Source organism: Chelonia mydas, chromosome 1, assembly GCF_015237465.2.
Source record: "Chelonia mydas isolate rCheMyd1 chromosome 1, rCheMyd1.pri.v2, whole genome shotgun sequence".
NCBI classification, from domain to species: Eukaryota; Metazoa; Chordata; order Testudines; family Cheloniidae; genus Chelonia; species Chelonia mydas.
Window position 1 is genome coordinate 244,839,504 of NC_057849.1, and position 21,472 is coordinate 244,860,975.

The 21,472-nt window shown below is 43.3% G+C and overlaps 1 protein-coding gene across 6 annotated transcripts in view; it reads right to left on the reverse strand.

Moving 5' to 3' along the window:
* The window catches only part of DGKI (diacylglycerol kinase iota), a 284,192-nt gene that overhangs the window by 220,463 nt on the left and 42,257 nt on the right, over positions 1–21,472 (reverse strand). The window contains exon 1 of one of the 6 annotated variants that reach the window (XM_043541178.1): positions 11,527–12,090. The exons of 4 other annotated variants lie outside the window; for them this stretch is intronic. The gene's annotated coding sequence lies outside the window, so the exon portion shown is untranslated. Of the gene's footprint in view, positions 1–5,323; positions 5,414–11,526; positions 12,091–21,472 lie in introns of those variants that run through there. One more of the 6 variants, XM_043541185.1, reaches the window with a different exon arrangement.

Below are 21,472 nucleotides of genomic sequence, written 5' to 3' on the forward strand. Positions count from 1 at the left end.
ACTATTACACCATCACAAAAGGAGTTGGGCCCTGTCTGTATTAACCAGCATCAGGCCATTTTTATAAAGCTGAGTTTAAATAGTCTCTACAGCTTTCTGAAAAGTTCATGATATCTTCTGCTCAGACTTATAAAGCTGATCTGGATTACCTACAAGTCAGTATACCACCAGGGCTCCCCAGATAAGAAATGAAAGCTGGAACTACATACGTGGACTCCCCCTTTTATGGCTTTTGATTAAACATCAATTCAAACTAAAATGCTGGATCTGAATTCTACTAAATTAAGGAAACGTTTAGAGGTGTTCCAAACACAGCCACTCAGGCCCATCATTTGTTGTGAGCAGTTTTACAGTAGGTCTTAGGGATTTGTCTGAATATGAACAGTAAATGCATAGTCCCACAAAGCCCCCACCAGGTATTATCCATCCACTTATGCAATTAGACCACACCCTGACTCTTGCTTGTGGATTCATCTCAAGAGACCTATGCTTTGGGAGAAGGAGACAAAGGAAGTGTAGGTAAGCGTCCCCCTAAAACTCCCGTAGCATTATTGTAGTTTGTGGGGAGAAGGTAGAACATTCCTTAGCCACATAAAAATACAACACACCGATGTTAAAGCAGACATCAGCGTGAAACCAAACACTTTTATTGGAAAGTGGAAACCTCAGGCAGTCCTCAAAATGTTCCCTTTATTTCCACTTCCCCATGTTTCACTCAGGCTGACCTTTCCTCTAACCGAGGTGGGCTGGACAGAGATCCCTCTGAAATTTTTCATGGTCAATTCTTGCTTGGTTAGAGGGGGCTGTTACTCCCCTCCTCTCCTAGGCCTACCTACCCAGAACTTTCAGCTCCCAATGGCCAGGGGTGTCAAAGCCAAGTTTGAGACCAAACTTTAGGCTGCCTTTGTGCTGTAGCAGATCAGTACACTGCCCCCCCAGACTACTGAGGCAACCTAGCTGTTTCTGAGCCGTCAGTGAATGCTGATACAACAACTATTTCCTATGGCCCGTCCTGCAAGGCCAGTAAAGACACAAATTCCAATTGCCTGCAGGAAACAATGGTGTCTGCACCAATGAGAGAGAAAAGTGAGGCATTGATAGGCCACCCTCTCATGGTGAGGATTTGGATGGGTTTTAGGAGAAGCGGACACATAAAGGGTGCTAAAAGTATCATTTTAGCCATTTGGCTTCATGAGTAGTGTTCATGACAAAGAAATAAATCTGGAAGCTCTGTTGCATACATTTTCTATTCTTGCAATTCTCCTCGGTGCACTGGGCCATACAGGCAATCATTTTCTCAATGGCCCAGCAGTTCCATTTGTTGTCTCAGGATTCTTCCAATTTACACGTTATTTTTGTTTTGGTTTTAAGAGAACCATTTTATATCATTCAAAGGCACCTGTATCCTTCAGTAATGTGCTTTCATAGCTTCCTTTTCTCTCTTCCCTAGTTATGAACATCATAGTCCCCAATCCTGAGAGAATGGTGGCAGATCCCCAAGGCAATGCACAGGGGGCTTTATCCATGAGCTAACGAGTAACTTTGATCTTAAAGCAAACACTGGATTTTGCAATTGTTTTCCAAGGGCGTTTATTAAACATCAAGCAAAAGCCATGAAGAGAAACAGAGATGTAAGTCCCTCTCTCTGGATGAAACCCTAGTTTAAACATAGTTACCAGCACAGTTTTCTTAATCTGAGCAGGGTGCAGTAGAAATTGTAGAGGAAACCATAGTGTAAGCCTTAGCTACCCTATAAAATACACCCATGCCAGGGGAAGGGGACATGGGTTACAATAAGGGTACGTGTTGTGGCACAGATGGAATTGGGTTAACTGTGCTTTAATCCCCTTCCCAACAGGCCCAGGTCTTCAGCACAATTCAGAACTGCGGTTCACACACAACTAGGCCCTCCCTAAACTAAAAAAATGAGACGCACTTTAACCATGCCGGGGTTGGGTGGGGGTGGGTGGGGAGCGGAGCTAGGTTGTAACTCAATCCCTGACATCTTTGTATTTGTTGTGTAGACATGTCCACCGAGAAAGGCAATAGCAGTTTTATAGCACAGTGTTCAGAAAACCTCCCTGGCACCATTCAAGCTGTGCTTAAGCACAGTTATTGCTAGCATAGATAAAATATAGGGCTCACCAACACTACAACTGTCACAAAGTCTTGAACTGAATCCTGCTACTCCAGATTTTAGTTACATTCTGGGGAACATGGGTAGAATCTGTCCACATCACACATTTTAATATGTTGTAACAAGGCCAGGGAATAATTGTGTTGTTACAGGTTTCACAATGAGTGTGGAGGCATCCATAGTGTAGCTGGGCCCTTAAACAATGAATAGAAGAGTGGCTATATATATACCCCATCACAAAAACAGATGCTTGTCTTCCCATAACTCAGTATTATCTATGGACTGTGACACTCCCATCAACCTTACCTGTGTGTGCCCTACACATAAGCCATAAGCCTACACACAGCCTACAGGCTGTGTTGACACAGAGTGGCTTATGTTAAGGCACACACAAAAAAAAAATCTTAGATAGCAAATACTACATGAGCAATCCAGCAGAGTTAATTTAATAAATTTACTTAATAAAGCATCCCGCATGATGCATAGTCCATATTAGGTAACGCAGCTATACAGAAAGGTCATATGTCTAAATAACTATGAGGCTGATGAAATGCACCTGGAAATGAACATGAGGGTGTATAGGAAAGTGAACCAAGATGTGTCAGCCAGTGCATAAATACTGCACTGAGAAGGGTTCCTTATTTGTCAGATTGCGAGAAACTCTCCAGAGACTGCAATTTTGTGCCCAAATCTGATAGCTTTATTTTTGCAGACTAGCAATTTACCGAGGTACCTGCTAATGGCAATTGTACAAGTCAGATGCCTTCCAGGAGACCTTCTGAGAAAACACAGAAATTCTAATAATAAAAGCTTATGCAAACGGAAAACCAAACCAAACACTTTCACCTCCCTCCCCAATTTACCACAGCTCACAGAGCCTTTACAAGGCTTAATCTGGAGTCTTGATTGCTAGAGGATGACTGGGGTCTTCTTCTCACTTTATTTTCCTAAAAGGATTCTTGGGGCAGGGGTTTCCAGTGTGGTCAGGGTACCCCTGACAAGTGTCTCTAGAACCAAGTTGTAGTAATTTTCAACTGTTAATAAATGCCCACTGGAGATCACCCTAAGACCCAGAAATCTGTTCCACTTGTGTTCCAAGCAAAATGTGAAGCTGCTGGCTCACTCCTGCCCTTGTTTGTGTACCAGGCGTTTATTTCCCGGACTGGCTCAACAACACACTTTCCAAGATACACTGGATTGTGTTATATCTAAGGACAGAATTAAACCCAAATGTGGAAGAGGGTGAAGGATTAGCACACCAATCCCTACTCTAGCCTTCTCCACTTCACATTATTTGTTTCTCAAAGTGACACTTTTCACAATTTAGGATTGTAAAAGAACCCTTCCAAACCTAATGTAAAATAGCAGTTTCTCACTAGGTTAATGCTAAGCAGACATCTTGTCAGTTCCAGGTTTTTTTCTCTGTTTCTCACCAAGGTACAACGTCAGGTGAGCTGCTCCCATTTCCTCACAGCCTCATCTAAAGTCTCCAGAAATCACAATTTCAGGTGCTTTTTGTTGAAAATAAAAAACAAAGTCCCTTACAGCTCCCCACTGGCACCCTGATACAATCCTTCCTCTGGCCAGAGACTCCAATGATTCAGTCACAATTCAGAAAGATTTTACCAATATTTTCTGTCCCTGAAGTTGGGGAAAGACTCATTTCTTGGAAATTTAAATAAATGTGCAAAACACTTTATATGAATTGAACAACTTCATTTAAGATATGCACAAGATGAGCAAAAGTAGGGTGCAGGCAAAGGTCTCTGAGCTGTTCAGTGCTTTTGCATCACCATGCAAGTGCACGTTCTGACAGTATTTTTCTTCAAACAGATACTCTTTCATTCATTACTTTAAAGTAAAATAAATTGATTCGACTGACTAATTACTGAAGATGTGGATGAAGGTAGATATCAAATCCCACAATCATTCTGCTCCTCAGATTTCTGTTTTATTATTTCCTCTATCCCATCTGTATTGTACTGAAGTATCCAATTTTTTTAATTGCTGCATCCATGCTATGCAGACATCATCACTAAGCTACTCACAATGACTCTTATTCCTTAGAGAATCCCACAGATTCAGAACCCATCAATGTACATGAGAAGTTAAGACTATTTTTGCCAGAGTGCATTACTTTGTATTTAGACAAGTTACGTTTCAAGTGCCACCATCATGTTACGTAATCCCCAAAGCACTGAAATCTATCTCAAGCATTTCACAGCTCTCCACAATTTCTACTAAACACTTTATTTTTCAATTCTCTTTTATACTGATTGGTCTAGTGAAGTCCTCTATTTCTCCAGAGAACAGTGGCAGCGTGAGCAGAAGCAGTGCAAATTTCTCCACACTGCCCTATCAATGTGTCTGGGCCCTAACGTTGAAGGATCATCTCTAAAGGCAAGAATGTCTCTAGCTGATTTAGTTCTTGGCCTCTCTTATTAGAATGCCAATTAAGGTGCCAATGATGCACGTGGATTTTGTGATGTGATTCATCTGCTAGTAACTTGACAAAGACTATCCAGATTGTTTCACATAGGCCACTGAACAGCTGATGGATGATGAAAACTAGAGTCCTGCAAAATTTGGGGCGGGGGGAACAACAACAAGCTTTCCACAAATATTTATTTGAATTTTTAAAAGAAAGTGTTCCTGTGTTTGCTTTCTGAAAATATCCTAGTGACAGGAATGTTTACTGAAACAGCACCTTTTATGTAGGCTTTGCTGAATTCAAAGAAAGGAAACACAGGAAACCTGATTCAAAGAATTATGCTCATCCAATTCAAGGAACAGAAACATACAAAATGTCATGAATAGGCCCAAATCAGAACAGACTGGAATGCAAGTATCTAACACTCAAAATGAACTACTCACAAACAAGCACAAGACTATGGCTGTTGGAAATTTTATGGGTTTATGAATATTTTTGCCATAATTTCAAATTTCTATGGAAAAAAACGCAGGGAAATTAAAAAGAAATGTGGCTTTCTCCCCACACCAATTTCCATCCAGCGCTACTAACAACCAAGAATTATTCACAGAAATTATCTGGTGAGTAATTTCAAATTTAACAAATTCACAAAAATCACAGTCTGCTTTTGGACAGTTAATGAAAAGCAATAGGAATAATTGTAGCTGAATAAACTATTTACCCAGCTCTAACAACAGCTGTTGGTCACCACTTACCTGCCTAGATTTGAACCAGTAAGCTATCAGTCATAGGCTCCGTTTCCCAATACCAGCCAACTGAACCATCCAAGCCCCATTTCGTGTCAGACTTCTCCTCTCCACTTTTCACTTTCACCTCCCAATGCTTCATCAAACTTCGCCCAGCTGCTGTGCATCCAGCTAACAACTTCACTCAGAAGCAGCATACATTGCTTATAACTATTTCCTTTAGTTTAATCAATGTTGAGGGCATACCAAGACTTTGGATCCAAACTCCATAGCTACTCATTTTCTTTTATTCACTTAGGGAAAGCTTTTTGAAAAGCCAAGTAAATCAGGACCATTAAGTAATCTTTATTTAGAGAGAGTACACATATATTATTCTCCTTCTTACAATGTACTCTGTCCCCCACCCAATCCTCCATCCAGTTTGAGATCTTGAGTCATTTTCTACAGTAGTAGGTATATACACAGTAATGCTGTAAGCTAATATGGCCTTGTCTAATCAATTAATTGTGTCAAACAAACACACACACACGTCTAAAGGTAAGTGAACTGATACAATACAATACAGAGTGTCATGTTGCGCTATAGGTGGAGTTCTTCACAGAAGCAACGTATTATTAGGAGGAGGAGGAGAGGGAGAGCTTGGTATATATGAAACTTGGGGACAGCAGCCAAGCAAAACCGGCCACCATGTAAGAAGGAGAATAATATATAGCAGGTAATAGATACCTTCTTTCAGAAGCTGTGCTGATTTGACCCTAAGAGTTTATACCTAGCCAAGTGTTAAACTATTTTGTCCTTAGACTCTCAGTCCGATCCCTCAGAACTAAAGGGGGCTGTGTGGCTCTGATTTTGGGATCTCCTGTGGCTCCCTTTTGGAGACTGACGCTGCATTATTGACTTTCCAACTGTCAGGAACAGCTGCTAGTTTTTCAGGATATATCACATGTCCTTACCAGTACCTCGGCTATTTCACACTTTATTCTCGACAGTAATCTCAGATGAGTGTCATCCGGTTTATGTGATTTACCACCCTGCAGGTTCTCAAGTTGCTTTACAAAACACATACAGGTCTAAAAAAGTATCTTGTCAAAAATAACAGAAGTGAGTAAACAATAAAGATTAATGTACTGTTCTCAATCTAAAGTAAAGTCCATCGGTTGCTTGAAGCAAGTATTTCAACTTCAGCCATACACCTTATGTTTTATAAATTATACCTAATCATAAGTAACTTCCACTATAGGACCAGAATTTGCCTCCAGCTCCTTACCTTCTCCACACACCAATTCTGAAGCTAGTTTTCTTATTCTAATTGTAAATTATTGATAAAAGAAATGCTGAACTATGAAAGTGAGATTGTATAATACATTTCACACATTCAAGGAATAAAATCCCTCTGAAAATTAGACCTCTTTGGAGGTGCTTCAAGCTGGCACCCAAAACCGAGGCAATCAAAATTACTACTTACCTTTCAAAATATCAGCCCTAAAATCCAAATTTATACATTTAAATAAATGGACTGATAGAGATGGAGTCAAGAGGAGCTGAGATTTCTCATCTCTTCTTAAAATCACGTCTCTTATTTAAATGCCTAAAGTGGATTTAAATGTCTAACTATATGCACCCAAATGTGTAAATTTGGGTATAGCAGAGTTACCCAGGAGTATACTGAGCATGAGTGGCAAACCCGGAGGAAAATTCAAAACTCCCAACTCCAATTCCTTTCTTTCATAGTTTCTGCCAGTATGGCTGCACACTTAATCCAGCACATGATTTTCCTGTTTTTTAGGGGGGTGGAGAGGCTGATTAAAGTAAGCTAATTATAATATCTTTTTAAAGTGTGCATCGGAGCACTTTTGCACGCTCACTCAGGTAAAAGCGTGTTTCCAATGACTAAGTATAGAAGTGTTTGGATTTGGCTCAGACAAGCACCCTAAAAGCACAAGTGTTTAGCTCACAGGTCTCAAACAAGGGGCCCGCGGGCCGCATGCAGCCCACAGGGTTATTTTCTGTGGCCTGCCAGCTCCCTGCGGCACCCCCGCCCCCCAGCCTTTACCTAGAGCGGCTCCGGCCCGGCGCGCCTCCTCCAGGCTCCTTCAGGCACCTCCTCCGAAACTCCCATTGGCCGCAGTTCCCCGTTCCCAGCCAATGGGAGCTTCGGGGGAGGTACCTGGAGGAGCAGCCAGGGCAACACACAGACCCCTGCGGCCCCCCTCCCCCAGGTCCCGGCAGCTTCCCAGAGCGGCGCGGGGGCAGGGCAGGCAGGCAGGGAGCCTGCCCTGCCCCCAGTGTCTGCCGGGCTGGACCCGCCCCCCAAGCCCCTCCTGCAGCCGAACCCCATGCCCTGAGCCCCCTGCACCACTCCTGCACCCCAACCCCCTGCCCTGAGCCCCTGCTGCACTGCTCCTGCACCCCAACCCCCTGCCCTGAGCTCCCGGCCGCACCCCACACCCCTGCTGCACTCCGACCCTCTGCCCTGAGCCCCCTGCTGCACCCCGCACCCCGACCCCCTGCCCTGAGCCCCCTGCTGCATCCCGTACCCCTGCCCTGAGCAGCCTGCCGCACCCTGCACCCTGACCCACCCTGCACCCCGACCCCTGCCCTGAGCCCCCTGACGCACCCTGCACCCCTCCTGCACCCCCTGGGGGCAGGGAAGAAGCGGAGTTGGGGTGGGGATTTCAGGGAAGAGGTTGGAATGGGCGCAGGGAAGAGGCAGGGCAGGGGCGGGGCCTCATGGAAGGGGTGGAGTGGGGGCAGGGCCGGGGCAGTGGGGGGGTGTCAGTGGTGCAGCCCTCGGGCCAACGTACTAGTCCTCGTGGTCATTTGAGTTTGAGACCCCTGGTTTAGCTGAATTACCCAGACCTCTTGAGACAACAAGATTGGTCTGGAACTCTCACGCAAACAAGATTTCCAGTCATTTCTGCTTCTGTTTGACCAGGAGAACAATGGGAACAGCCAGTGTTATGGTACTTCAACACTTCCCTGCATGTCTCAGCCAAAACCTCAAGGGGGTTGTGAGGGGCTCCAGAGATGAGTGCCATACTAATGCTGAGTAGGGTTGCCAGACATCCGGTTTTTGACCGGAACGCCCAGTCAAAATGTGACCCTGGTGGCTCCGGCCAGCACAGCTGATCGGCCACTAAAAGTCTGGCTGGCTACAGCAGCCAGCTCCACTCAGCTCCTGGAAGCGGCCGGCATGTCCCTCCGGCTTGTAGGAGCAGGGGGGCTCCGTGCGGTACCTCTGCCCATAGCACAGGCACCGCAGCTCCCACTGGCCAGGAACTGTGGCCAATGGCTAGCTGCAGGAGCAGTGCCTGTGGACAGGGTCAGCGTGCAGAGCCCCCTGGCCACCCCTGCACCTACAAGCCGGAGGGAGATGCCAGCCACTTCCAGGAGCTGCCTGAGGTAAGCGCTGCCCAGAGCCCGCACCCCAAATCCCCTCCCATACCCCTACCCCCAGCCCTGAGCCCCCTCCTGCACCCAAATTCCCTCCCAGAGTCCATACCCCAAACTCCCTCTTCCACCACACTCTGCACCCCATACCCCCTCTTGCCCCCTCCTGCACCCCAAACTCCACACCCCAAACTCCCTCTGGCCCCCTCCTGCACCCCAAGCCCCTCATCCCCAGCCCCACCCAAGAGCCCGCACCCTCAGCCAGAGCCCTCACCCCCTCCCACACCCCAAGCCCCTGCCCAGTGAAAATAAGCAAATCAGTGAGGGTGGGGGAGAGCAAGCGACAGAGGGAAGGGAGATGGAGAGAGCAGGAGACAGGGCCTCAGGGAAGGGGGCAGGGCCTCAGAGAAGGGGGCAGGGCAAGGGTGCTCAGTTTTATGCAATCAGATATGATTATGAGAGAGAGAGAGAGAGAGAGAGACTGAACTTTGCTGCTGAACCCTTTGAGAAGGTTTAAAAGTGGAGGGTTGTTTTACCCTACCCTGTTGAGATATCAGAAGTGTGAAAGACAGGCATAACAGAATGGCAAACTTACTTGAAATTGGGGGGTTTTCTGCATGTTATGAACTCAAATAAGGGGCCCGTTTTACAAACTTTTCACTCTAAATGGATCATATCCACTCAACAAATGAATCTATTTCTGAGCAACAGTTGGCTTCATATATCAAATTTCCACCTTCATGAGGGGTAAAGAAAGGTACAGAAAAATTTGAAGGGTACAAAATTTTCCAGATGAAACAGCAAACATTTTTGTGTAAGATTCCATAGACACGCCAGTTTCACACTATTCAGCTAATTCATCAATTACTTTATTCTAGAGAGCTAGTTTAAATAAATAACCTGATGTTTGGAAGCATCTTGTAAAGAACTATTTGAGTTAGTAATTGATATTGGAAATTAGGCCTGGGAGAGAAATTCTTTCATTGATTATTGTCTGAAATATTATTTCTTTATTGGCTCAGTCTCTCCTCACAGGCTGAGGCTGGAGCATTACTCCCCTGTCTCCTTTAGAAATGAAAAATGAAAGCAATTTTGATGGTGGAAAGGGGAGACTTTGTCAGGTCTCATCAATACATTTCATTATGATATTAAATAAACCCCTTTTCGAATACCTCTGAGAGCAAGCGCAGGGAGGGCCAAATAACTATTTTCTCTTAAAAGTAGAATCAAATGAATTTCATTACAATTGCTGATTAAATACCTATGTCTGTAAAAATCCATTTGCAAGGGGTGTAATGAAGTTTCTTTGCTTTTCTAATTAATAAACATTATTCAGTATAAATCCTTAAAAAGTTTTGTTTAAGGTCCAGTTGGACGAACTCAAGGTGCATCTGAATGTTTGGTCTCTTCTGGTCCTCTCTCAGCAAGACAGAAAAATTGCGGTGAAGGTCCCAAAACAAATAACCTTAATGGCAATGGCATGATATGAAAAGAGCAAGAAAGAGAGAGGTTCTGCAAAGGGAGATGTAGCAGAAGATCCAACCACTAGGCAAAGCAGCACCTCACAGGCACAGATAAAAGCCACACTCAGGGTTGGATGAAAAGCCCACTGAAGTCCAAGGAAGTCTTTGCACTGACTTCAGTGAGCTTTGGTCAGGCCCTAAATGGGATGGCGGAAGCCAGATTAAAGTTGGCCCTGATGCCCAGCAGTGTCAAGCAGATGAACCAGGTGCTTGGCCCCTTGCCTGAGAGGGACAGGGATGCAGGAAAGTCAGAACCTTTACACTAGAATACTTTACTTTGAAGGGAAACTCATTCATTGCTCCTCAGCCAAGACAGGGTCCAGAATTAGGCCTCAAGAGCCAGGGTTAGCAGGGACAGGGAGAGGATTAAAACTAGACAGGTGGGTGGGAGAAATCTCCAGAATTTGGAGACAGACATGAGGGACCCTTGGGAGAAACAGTTACAATTTCTCAAAAGTGATTACAAGCAGTTTCTTAGCATGCAGCAGAAACATTGCATGATTTGAGCTGTCTAAAGACTACAAAAAGAATTAGCATTTCCAAGTGTGTACTCTGTCCCCCACCTAATCCTCCATCCAGTTTGAGATCTTGAGTCATTCTCTACAGCAGTAGGTATATACACAGTAATGCTGTAAGCTAATATGGCCTTGTCTAATCAATTAATTGTGCCAAACAAACACACACACACACACACACACACACACCTCTAAAGGTAAGTAAGCTGATACAATACAATACAGAGTGTCATGTTGCGCTATAGGTGGAGTTCTTCATGGAAGCAATGTATTATTAGGAGGAGGAGGAGGAGGAGGAGAGGGAGAGCTTGGTATACATGAAACACTTGGGGACAGCAGCCAAGCAAAACTGGCCACCATGTCACTAACAAAGCTAAGAAGCAGCCGTTCCTGCAAACGCACACTTACCAGCTATCCAAGGAGCCTGACACAGACAATTTACACCTGCTCTGCTTCCTGCTGCTTTTACAAAAGAAATCCATGCACCCCGCACTCATAGCTTCCAGGAAAAGCCAAGACCAAAAATCCAGCGCCTAAAATGGGCAGGCTATATGAAAAGCAGATATGAGTTCTGTCTTCAGGGAAATCCCCTGCAAATTCACCAGTCAACTCCTTCCCCCGCCTCCCATCTAGATAAACAAATCAAACTGAAAAAGGAGGCTAAGGAAAAAAGAAAAAGAATCCAAGGCCAATCTTTTAACACAAATGGTGCTCACAAGCTGAAGCAGGAGTCTGTTTAAATGATATATGGCTAAAAGGCAAGCATGTATACATATACACACACCTACGTCAGACTCTTCCCTGGCAAGTGGATTAACTGGCAGATGGTGTCAGAACCTGAGCTGCTGTCACGAGCAGAGTTCACACAGTCCTCTCCACTTGCCACGCTTGAGTAAGAGAAAGCAACAAACAAACAAAAATGGCCAGTGTGTATAGGGCATAATCAGCTTTATCCTGGACAAAGATGAGAGGCTCTGACGGCCCTTTTATTTTCTCCCTTCCTCACCTCTAAATCCCTTAAATGCAAACTCCTGTCTTTTGGAGGAGACAGGAAATGAGAGAAGCAAAAGCCACAGTGCAACTTCCATTCAAAAGAAAAACACACCCTCCCTTTAGGGCTACAGGTGCCTGAGTTTTATACAAAGAAATCAGATCTTAATTTTACCAACAAAAAAAATAAAATCTGGGCCAGAGGAAGACAGAAAGAGTGAGAACACCTGGTTGAAGCATTGCCAAAATGCAAGAGAAAAAACACCAACTAGGATTGGCTAAAAAATAAAGACAAATGAGGCAGATAACAGGCAGTTGGAAGGGAGGTAAAATTGGAGAATCACAATGACATTTGTTAGAGAGCTTATTTCTTCACCCTCTCATTTCCCAAGTCCTTCTCACATGAACAGAGAGCAACAATACCCAAAGTCCAAAGGTGCAAACAATTTGATGTTTATTGAGGTGAACTTCCAGCAAGCAATTATTCCAATTTCATTCCTCAGTGTCCCCTTTCCCAGCTCTGATGCCACAGAGCCTTGCCTGGGTCCCTGTTCCCATTCCCTCCCTCAGCAAAACATTCCAATTTCCCACCCCCCTTCCACTATACTTCCTGATTGACTGCAGACTATGTAGTAAAACTTGAGTTCTGCTTCACTATACCTTAACCAATCATTATACTGAAATTTAATCAACCAATCCTAACATATTGTAACATGATTATCTAACCAATTATATCCCACCACCTTAATTGGTTTACACCCAACAAAATTAATTATACAACAGACAGCAACAATCACAGAACCAGACAGAGATTACACAATACAAGACAAACAATAGGGAAATAGGGACTACAGTGACAGAACAACAAAGAAATGAGGATTTCACACCCCAGCTATTGATAAGCGAATTTTTGCCAGACAGGATGCTATCAAAGTAAGTTTTCTTTAAATCTTCTAGGCTCTTCCCTTTCTCTGGAGGTGATAGATCGGATCACCTTTCCAACAGCCCAAAACTGCCTTATTTCAGTGTGACTGGTGAGGACATGACCTTTCAATTTCCAGCTTATGGCTGCCTCTGCTGCTTAGCCAAAGACCTGAGCCTAAGACCAAGGCCTTAGACTATGATAGTGAGAGAAGGTTTATAAACAGGCAGACTGATTTTGATTCTTGTTTTGTACCTCTATAACTAGCTAAGTGATAAGAATACACCTAAATTCTTAGAGTATAGGCCTTTACAGACAGGCCTGAATATCTATATCCTAACAACACTGTGCAGACATCTTTGTTATTAATAATTATTATTGGTAATAAACAATTGAGAGGATTTCATACTAAGCAAGAGTCCTTTCTTTTCAATCCCCTGGATCCCACCTCCCTCTGAGCACCTGCCTTACATAGCTTCCCTTGTATTATCATTAGCTGCTTGGATAATTCATAGCTGAGCTTGTCCATCCCATACTAAGAAAAGAACTACATGGTACTTAAACATGAGCCTACTATAAATAAACACACAACATGACCAACATTTGCCAGTATCTGATGAAGGCTTCCCCCTGGGGTCCTAACGTGAGCTAGTTTCTGAGAATCAGAGACTCAAGTGAGAGTAAGGTAAAAACACTTTCAGTTAAATCTGCAGGGTTGAGGAAGAGGAGTACTTATGTGATCCTAAAAAAATATCCACACTATCAAACGTTAAGCTTAGTTTGCTAGTCACATTAAAAAGCTTTACATTTTTTAGCAGTGATGGTGAAGCTCAAATTGGCTCAATTGGCACATGGGCCCAAAAACTCAGAGGCAATATTTAAGGTGATGTGGGTTGTTCATTAGTAAGTGGGTGCAAGGGAATCTCAGATGGTTTAACTCCAGGGCTGGCATTAGGCACAGGCTGCTTAGGGCTCTGACTCTGCAAGGGCACCTCCAGCCCTGCCACCACCTGGGCAGCCATATTAGGACTGGTCTAGCTCATGTCCTATTAAGGTGCCCCAATCCGCAATAGCAGCAGTATCCAGGAGCGCCCAAACCAGCACAGCTCACATCTAGCTACCCCTAGCACACCCCTTGGAGTGATTCCTCAAGTGGGAAAATATCTAGCTCTGGTCTTGTTTAACTCACACACTAAGGAGCAAGACAAAGGCAAGAAGATGCATTGTAAACCAGCGTCTGACCTGCTTTAACATACGCCTTCTTGACTAGTTGCTTTCCCTCCTCTTCCAGACCCTCTGCATCTAAATTACATCAGCTTACAATGCCTGACATATCACCTCTTTATTTGGCCCTAGCTGTTTAGCCAAACCATTTGTGCCTGCAGAGTCAGGCTGGAAATCACATGAAAATCTCCCCTATGATTTTGCTGGTATTTCCTGCTTTTGGTCAGGATAGAAACACCACAAGAAAAGTTCTCTTTATGGCAGTTGCCCACTTCCACCTCTGCTTCTGGCTGGAACCCACAAGCGCACACTTTCATTTTTATGAGTTTGTGGGGAGGAGATTATTTTTATACGTAATTAACCCTATCCTTTTGAGATCCAGAATTCCTTGCTCTGGATTTGGGTGATGGTTACAGGCAATTCTTATTTTATCTGATCTAGTTCATCCACCCTTATTTTGTGGATCATAGAGGTTTTGAAAATGTAAAAGATCTTCTATTTCTGGAAAGTTGCCTACTCTCTTTCTTCAGCATCCTTTCTCCAAACACTAGATTAGGCCTTTTCTAATGGAGATTTGCCCCAATTTCAGCCACCTGTAGGCAACTACCGACAGAGCTGCACCAGTGTAAAACCTTAGTGTGGACAAGGCAAAGTGCAATTTACATCAGTGAAACTTAACCCATTTCCAAGTAGGTGTCAGCTCCATCAAGGCAAATTGTGACCTGCCTTGACTAGTCTAGGGATTATACTGTTGCAGCTACATTGGTGGCTACCAATGACTATAATTGGGCCAAATCCCTGTCACAAACATACAGATAAGGGTAGCATAAAATCCCTCCTGGGCAGCTGTACTGAATCTTTACCTGTAAGGGTATAAGAAGTTCAAAGAACCTGGTTGGCACCTGACCAAAAGGACCAATAAGGAAAGAAGATACTTTCAAATCTGAGAGGGGAGGTTTTGTTTGTGCTCTCTTTGTTCCCTCTCCGGACGGAGAGAGAAGCCAACCAGGGACATCATCTCCTGAAAATATACCTGGAATAACCCATCTAAGAATTACAAAAATTGTAAGTGAGGCAAGGAAATGCATTAGATTATCTTTTGTTTTAGTTTGTGAATTTTTTCTATGTTAAAAGGTAGTTTTATTCCTGTTCTTTGTAAATGTCAAGCTGAGTTCAGAGGGGAGTCTTTGTGTTTTAAATCTTTTTATTACCCTGTAAAGTTACCTTCCATCCTGATTTTCCAGGTGTGATTTTTTTTTTTACTTTTTTTTTTTTATAATAAAGTTTTTTCTTTTAAGAACCTGATTGATTTTTAGTGTCCTAAAAACCAAAGGGTTTGGTCTGTGCTTGCACTGTAACCAATTGGTTGGTATATTATTCTCAAGCCTCCCCAGGAAAGGGGGTGAAGGGGCTTGGGGGGATATTTGGGGGGAATAGGGACTCCAAATGACCCTTTCCTCAATTTTTTTGTAAGTCACTTGGTGGTGGCAGCAATACCGTCCAAAGACAAGCAAAGGAATTTGTGCTTTGGGGAAGTTTTTAACCTAAGCTGGTAGAATATAAACTCTGGGGGCTTTCATGCAGGTCCCCACAGCTGTACCCCAGAGTTCAGAGTGGGGAGGGAACCTTGACAATCCCTATGGTAGAAAAGGACATAGACTTGCCTCACAGCATCACCTTCCTGCCATAAAATCCGTGATGACGAAAAGGAGCAGAGAACATCTGGAAAATTAACTGTTTGGAGATTCTTGAACTAAAAGTGAATGCTCCTGATCCAGGGGTCTGTATATCCAGTGGGTCACAAAGTCAAGGAAATGGTCAGTCTATTTACTCCAAAATGCAGTGAAGGAACAAAAGCCTTAAACATTTGACCAAAACACGAATCTATGTCTTACAGATGTGTCTGCTCCTGAGTTTCCTTCTTCTCTGTTCATTGAGTCTCTCTTTGGAAAGCATGGCTGCTCCCCCAGATCTATAGGTTAATTCAGCATATGCAGATTTATTTATTCCCAGACCAAAAAAAAAATACAGTAAAATGGAGTGTAGGTTGAGAGTACATATCAGTAAGGGTAAAAAACAGGTTTAAAAAACCCCACGTTACAGGAATGTTTTAATTATCCCAAAAAACAGTTATCACAAGCCCAGGAAAGTCAGACTTAAGGCTACACTTAAAAGAAATCCAAACAGGTATGGAAATACACAGTTAAAACACCTAAACAACCTTAACTCTGTCCTAAAAAGACATCATGCAATAACTGTACAAATATGATTACAGCATTTTAGTATTTGTGATCTCAGATTAGATTGAACTGATTTTTATAGACATACTAATAACAGAAACCCTTTAGGCTGTCACCAGTGTTGCCAACTCCACACAGGCATGGCAACTGGGCCTAGTAATCCACCATCTGTTCACTCATCCTCATACAACCAATGAAACTGTTGCTTGCAAATTAACTGTGGAGTACAGACGCTCCCCAATTTATGCAATCTTTCCATTCCGGAATGCCTTGCATAAGTCGAATTTTGCATAAGTCGGAAACGTATACCCAACCATTGTGCAAAAAAAAAAAAAACCCTCCTATTTCTAGTTTACGGAACTTTTTGCGGATTTGCATAAATCGGGTCTTGCGTAACCCAGGGAGCATCTGTAAGGATGTTTATTGATTGAGTTACCTCTGATATCCCAATGATCTAGGACTCTTGGCATGGCACAGATGAATACATGCATTACTGTAGCTGTATACTACATGGTAATAATTTTAAAGTCAAAGTGGCTGGAAACTTAAAAACTGGATGACAACAGACTGCACAACCCAGTGATGACTGAGCCCAGTGACATTGTGAATAAAAAGAATTCTCAAGCATGCTGTTTCCATCACTTCATACTGACTCAACAAACATTCTAGGCTTCAGAGTGGCAGGGAGTGACAATCCTGAAATCTTATATTGATTAAGGTTTTTCCCTATTTTTCCTCTTATGGTGTTACTACAAGTGGTGACTGGTTGAGTTACCTCTGATTTCATAGCAACCACAACTTATCGGGGCTGTTGACCTGACCTTGTACGTAGCCTACATACTCATAGCAATTGGATAAAATAATAGCTAATAACAATTTAGCTTAATTTCAACCTAATTTCTACAAATATAGCCTATGCGCAAGATTTCAATTAATTTTAACTATTTGGAAAGTTGGAAGAGTCTGTTATTCCATTATTAAGATCATTTGGGACAAAGAAAAGAATGACATACTTAAAAGACCCATTTTTAAATTAATTTAAACTCAAATGAATTAGAGGATTTACTTGTAAATTCATTTTGTTCTTAAAGACTATACACTGTAATTTGGGGGAGTGTATGCTGTATTCCTCATATATAACAATGAGGTCAACTCCCTGTTTTAAGTGCAAAACTGAATTCAACTTCGCTATGGCATTATGAGTTGAGCCTCCATAAAGAGAGCATATGAACTCCTTGAGTACAGCTGAGGATCTGTTCCTGCTTGTGCTGAGACAACAGTAGTTTTGTTCTCACAGTTGCTGCATCCTGTTACAGAGGAGACACACACACACATGCAGTCTCTCTCGTGCCCCTTTTGCTTTTGTTCTTTCTTGGTATTATTTTCCTTAATCTGAAATAAATGCCATTTTAGACTGCAAGTATATAGTTGTATGGAAATAAACAATTTGTCCCAATTCCCAACAGAATATGCAAATAGAGATGGTCTGGCATTTTATGGCATTTATGCCATTCAGTTTACTTGGGAGCAGTCATTCTCTAGTGATGCACAGTCGTGGTCTCAGAGCAGCCACTCAGATTGCATGGTGGGAAGAGGAAAGAATCTAAAACCAACCCCATTGTGGTCATGTGACAGACAACGGGCACTTGGCAGGATGGATAGTACAACACCACACGACTTTTAAAAAAAAAACATAACTTTAGATATCTGCATAAGTTGGAAATCTCATAATGAGAAACTCTTAGCCCAAGACCACCAAAAAAGCCACACAGTATAAAAGAGAATCCTTTTCTTCTCACTATCATTTGAACAGCCAGTGCTGGAGGGCAGGCACGGAACACAGGGAAGGGAAAGAGAGTGAGATTGTTCAAACAGCTTTCTCTCTCACCAACTGAAACAAATACACACACAAATGGAAGCTTGAAATATTTAATGTCTAAAACAAACAGGAAAAATTCCCAAAACAAGCGCTAGAATGGCAACACCAGCAATTAATGAGATAAAGCGTTTACATGCAGCCACACTAATACCAATCGGGGTAAGTAAAACCCCTTAGAGATGAGAAGGGGCAGGTTCATTTTACAGGAACAGGGAGCGGAGGATCAGGCTGAGAGTTCCTGACCTTCTTTGTCTTTGTTGGCTTTGCACAATGTGGTTAAAAACCCAGACACGGTGGGAGGCAGTTAACAAGGATCAGTGATGAGTCTAAATACATAGTGTTATTTTAAATTTTTATAAAAAGAGAACAAATGAGCCCTCTTTATACTCTTGATTTAGTTTAATAGATGTCATAGATGAGAAAACCTGTATTATTTCCCTCTAGCCTGCATGCCAACTGTCCTTATTTAGGATGAAGAGACCCTTCCCCTACTTTTTTTTACCAAACCATTTATTGTTTTCCTACCATCCTTCCAAAAAGCTTTCTAGTCCAGTGTATTCCAGCTGAGCTATTTTATTTTATCCCTATTGGCTCTAGATTTCAAAATGTTGGCCTGTATATTCTAGGATGATGGCACAGAGAACCTTCTGCATGAAGCATACAGGTGTGTTCTTGCAGCCAGGAGAGCTGTAGAAGTGTTGAGCTCTTATCTTTTTACTGTGCGAAAAACAAGTCCACTTCATGTTGGATTTTCCACAGCACATGAGCAATGACCCTCAGCATCCTCCTCAGTTGTCAGCTAAAGCATATACATGCAGCATAGAGAAAACAGCTCAAAACCTGCGATCCAAAACACAAACTACCAAAAGGCCTGATGAGCTAATGGAACAGTGCCCCAAAGGCCAACTACCAGAAGGAACTGATACACTTGAGAAAGCCTGACCTATTCCATCCAGTAGAGAGCAGCAGTTTAACAGGCTCACAAGCCTGTATACATCACACAGACCAAGGAGGTAATGGCATGACTTCAGCTGTGTCGATGTAGCCAGCGCAGCATCGAAATTCTGCCTTGGGGACCAGATGTAGCTGTAACGCAAGACCATTTCATTTCATACAAATTGTATCCCAGACTGCTTTACTGTTAATACAGAATTTCAGCAATGAGCACTATATAGAATAGAAACAGAAGAGAGAAATGTAAAGATGCGCCAGAAATGGAAAATCAGGGAGGAAGAGCAATACATGAAAGGCTCTGCAGGATGATGAGAGCTGCAGAGGGAGTGGCTGTTGCATGAGAAGTTGTTGAGGCCAGAAGAGAGGCTAATAATACTGCAAAGGAGGCAGAACAGTAATATGTAGAGAGACCAAGTCTATTGGATAGGCTGAAGCAGGGATCGAGTGGGGGAACGCATTGCTTAGTTAATTAGTAGCATCATTGTAAGATTTCATAGATTTCATTCCAATGAGGTGAATAGGAGCAACTCATACCTTCTGTCTGCCTGAAGACTCAGGCCACATTGCTTGGGCTTCACATTCTGTTGGTTCTGCCATGAGGACTAGAAACTTAGGGTATTTCTACACTGCAGCCAGGAGTGAGCCTCCTAGCCCATGTAGGTAGACTGGCGCTAGTGGGAGTCAAGCTAGCATGCTAGAAATCGTGTGGATGTTGTGACCAGCAGAGACTCAGGCTAGCCACCCAAGCTCAGACCCAGGGGATCAGGTGGGCACAAGAGTCCAAGCTGCTGCCCGAGCCGCAACATCCATGTTGCTAGTTTTGGTGGGCTAGCTGGAGCCCCTCTAGCGTGAATCTGTTTACCTGGGCTGGGAGGCTCACTCCCAGCTGCAGCGTAGACATACCCTTACCAAGCCTGATTTTCAGAGGTGTCGCAGACCTGCAGCTTCCTCTAGTGTTAGCAAAAGTTGTAGGTGCTCCACATTTCTGAAAATCAGACTCAACCCTTCATCCCACCTTTTGTCTCTCAAATGGAAAGATGAATTCTGTAGAAATGGAGCCCTCAGAAAAGGTCTGGTACTGTATACTACCACCTGTTGGCTTACTCCAACCCTGGGCCACAGCAAGCCCATGGAAGATTTAAAAACTAGGAGGTGAGTTTAAAACGGGACCCTGAAATAAATGGGGAGCCAGTGGAATTGTTTGATGACAAAAATGATGTTTAAGATGCTTCTGTGCATAACAGTGTAAGAATACTTAGCCAGAAGTGCATTCCTAAGGCACGTACATCTGCTTTTCTAGGCACATTACCTTCACAGGCACAACGGAGCAAGGGAAAAAGGTCTGAACAAGCTCATGCTGGAAATCGTGAGACATGTTCCTAGGGTACACTCACAAGTCCTCTCAAAGTGCCTGCTGTGAGATTTGCCATGGCAATGGCGACATTTCTAGGAACTGGCAAGTAATGTGGGCAAAGACTTTTCCTGTGAAGACAAACCACTGTCTCTGCAGGAACTATTACTGGGTTCAAGAAGAAGATCTAAACTTCCGTTCCCTACATTTCTAACCCCTACTTCCTAGGTGGCTCCAAACAAGAAGCATTACATTGTGGCTCCCCATGGAGCCTTCTGTGATTACCATGCCTGAATGAGGATGCACATATGGGAGCAATGCCATGCACTCTCCCTGGTTAGTCCTGCATCTTACAAGGCCCTGTGCTAGGGCACCCATTCTGTGAAGCACTCAAACTGTACAGACCTAGCTCTTGAGAATTGTACTGGCTTTTGCCTTTAGACTAAAACCTGCAAGGCAGGGTCTGTAAACAGTTCCATAATTTGCACTTTGCGCAGCCTCATGTACATGGATGGTTCTCTGTGAATAATGATAATAAAACAGGAATTAAAGTGTGCAGGTCCCAGATTTCTATAACAAATGTGGGGGCAGGCGGATGTCGGGGGGAGGTTTTCCCAGCTGTTCGGGGTGGGAGTATGCCATAGCTGCTGAGTTTTTGTTTCTTTGGGGAAGAGAATTTGTCCCCCAGGCTGCCCATTTAGTTGGAAACAGCACTCACTACAGATTCAGTGAAAAGGAAATAGGCTTGAGGTATGAGCTCGCATGAACGTAACTGTGTAGCTTTTGATGGCTGTAAAATAAATAACGTGCTCCATCTCCCTTAGCTTTTGTTTCTTTTTGCCTTCCCCTGCTATTTCCCCACACTCTGCTTTCCTCTTCTACATCTGAGTTCACCTTTTTCTGAGGCTGTTGGTATCCAAGGCTCCCTCGGGTTAATCTTTTATCATTTTTCTGACTTTTTAAATGCATCTTTCCCTTGATAAGCTTTATTCCCTTCTTTCTTCAAGTCTTATTTTCTTCTCTGATTCTCTTTCTCATCTATTTGTTTCTTCTCTTTGAGTATTCTCCTCTCTCTCTCCCTCCCCCCCTTCTAACTGGGTTGGGTTGTTTTTTTTACGGTTTAAGATTTTTTTTCCCCCTCTAATACTTTGATTTTCTCTCTTCTCTGTT